At 40.1% G+C, this 2,496-nt stretch overlaps 1 long non-coding RNA gene across 1 annotated transcript; it reads right to left on the reverse strand.

Moving 5' to 3' along the window:
* Positions 1–364: 364 nt before the first annotated feature.
* Positions 365–1,612, reverse strand: LOC119328388. Its single transcript, XR_005158948.1, has 2 exons — positions 1,550–1,612; positions 365–877 (listed from the first exon to the last, which is right to left on the reverse strand). It is a non-coding gene; the product is annotated as an uncharacterized LOC119328388 (long non-coding RNA).
* Between the last annotated feature and the right edge of the window lie 884 nt (positions 1,613–2,496).

Here is a 2,496-nt window from a genome sequence, read left to right on the forward strand (position 1 = left end):
TGCCTACTAGATGACCCGGTGCGCCAAGTGGCGCAGAGACCCATTTAAAACCATGTTCGTGTTGAGAAATATTTGCCTCTTTTAGTAACTTTATATTTGATCAAGGATAGAGATCATGTTAAACCCGAAATGTTCTGAATGTGTATTTGGACAACGTGCCATTTGGCTCTATGTTACCCAAGTAAGGTGCAAGGTCCAAATTAAAGCATCAAGGGTAATGATTCTAAACCTTTTGTAACAGAAACCTTTGCATTTGTTAGTAACTTCGAGTTTTAGCAAGCACCGAGGGTAATAATTCTAAACCTTCTATATGAAAAGTTAAGGAATACCTATGTTCAAACTATATGCTTTAGCATGTAAAACTAACTCACAACTCAAACAAACTACTAACAGGACCGTGTATGATTTTGCAGCTTAGAATCTACATAAAACAGAACAGTGCAGGTAACCTCTACCTAAATCTCACTACTAACTTTATTCGAACATTTATTCTTAGATCATCCGTACTCCTTTTATGTACAAATCATGCAATATCTCTGTCTAAATCAATGCCAATGCATGCACATGCACAAGTCTGAACTAAACATATATGATATAGCATAATTATATGATCTAAAATAGATGCATGATCAGGGGAGGAAGATGGTGAAGCCAAAGATGAGCAACTGAGATTGGGGAACGACGACCGGCGAGCAGCAGTCCATAGTGATGGCCGGCTCCATTCGACCATGACGTGAGCAACGCTGGAGCTCCGGCATGGCTGCTCCTTCCCCATGCCCGTCCTACTCATCCTCCCCTGCTTCTCCACACCAAGCATGAAGACCACACCAGCCAGGCTCTCTTATGGCGACGACCTGCGCCCGATCCAGAATCCTTGCTGCACAAGGAAATAGATGAACCGAAGCAGTCCAATAATTAGTAGCATCAGAGATCTCATACATAGCACATTCAGAAATATAACGGTTTACATTCTGGTCAATGGCAGCATGAAGTCCAAAAGCATCAAGTGAGGCAAGAAGAAAGGTTTAAAGATAGTTCAAGGTAAAGAAAATCCTTAGGGTTATTTACAACAATTTATTTAGGTTGCTTTCATAAAGCATAGTGTGACACCATCCAGTTAACAATATGAAGTGGATGGCCGTCTCAATTCCTTGCTTCATGTTGGGAGACCGGCTCATGAACAACCCATGAACAGAAAGCATTCCAACGACAATACGTGTTGGGAGAACAGCTGATGAACAGAAAGCATTCCAGCGAGGATGCACATACTTAATATGGTTTGGCTCATAACATAGTTGAAATTCGTTGTCTCAATAGTGCTTCACATTAATTTTGGTAGAAACATATTTCACATTAATTTTAATTAAGAGGAGCAGGGGCATTTCCTCAATGAGATGGCAGATGCAAACAATTGTGATCAGCAGAAAAGGCTAAATCATCAGGGTGCCGACGACATAGATCAATGGAATAAATGCTCACAAATGAAATGACAGTGAAGGGGCTATAAATCTTGACTCTGGGTTGAACAAAGTAAATGGGATAAGCTTACCTTGCCGCAGAGACGACTGACACCCAACTTCAAGAAAAAAGGCAAGTACGCCAAGCAAAATCTGCAAGGGAAATCTTAATTCAGACATGGTACCACCTGGACATAGCAAGATATCATCCGGATGTCTAAAATGCACCTCACCTGCTGGAATCACCCTCGCCTCAATGAAAAAAATATAGCCCAGTTTGACCCTGAATATGAAGCAAAAAGACATAATGAGACATGCCAAACCTGCAATGAATGAATGAATTGTCTGAACCTACACTGGATAGCTCATGTCTTGACTGTCGCTCACGCTCTTGTGATCTTGTCTAGCTTGATACACCGTGCGCAGTGCTCACTGGCGCTCGCCGTCTCCCAGCCGGCGAGCCTTCTTACTAATGCATCAATAACATGTATGAATTTTTCTCCAATTCTACAGATACGAAGAAGGCATTGCAGTGATACAATTTTCCAAACTCATAGCATGATTTGAGACAATATAGAAATGGGGGGAAAATACAGTAGTGTGCATCAATTTTACTTACTTGTGCGAAAGCTATCAGTCATGCGCATCAATGATTTCTCACATGTTCTGCATAAAGAAAACATACAAATATAAGTATATAAGATTATCGCCATTTTTGGATGAGTAATTATTTGCATTAAGGTTCAGAGAACGTCCTCTATTGCCTTACAGTCCAACTGGTAAATATAAGTACATAAGAAAAGCATACTGTTTTGAAATGCAAGCCAGCAAGTAAAATAAAGCAACATGAGTTAGCTCCAAAGGATATAATCTGATAAGAGGTCTTACATTCCTCAAGTAATTCATGTATATGGTTTATAAAATTGTAGTGTAATAGAATGAAAGCAAAAGTCTCCTTGGGATTTTCAAGCAAGCAAACAAAATCAGATCACACGGAGAAAGGAACACCTCTAATTTCTTGTTCATGTACTTCAAGCTC

Source organism: Triticum dicoccoides, chromosome 7A, assembly GCF_002162155.2.
Source record: "Triticum dicoccoides isolate Atlit2015 ecotype Zavitan chromosome 7A, WEW_v2.0, whole genome shotgun sequence".
Taxonomy (NCBI): Eukaryota; Viridiplantae; Streptophyta; class Magnoliopsida; order Poales; family Poaceae; genus Triticum; species Triticum dicoccoides.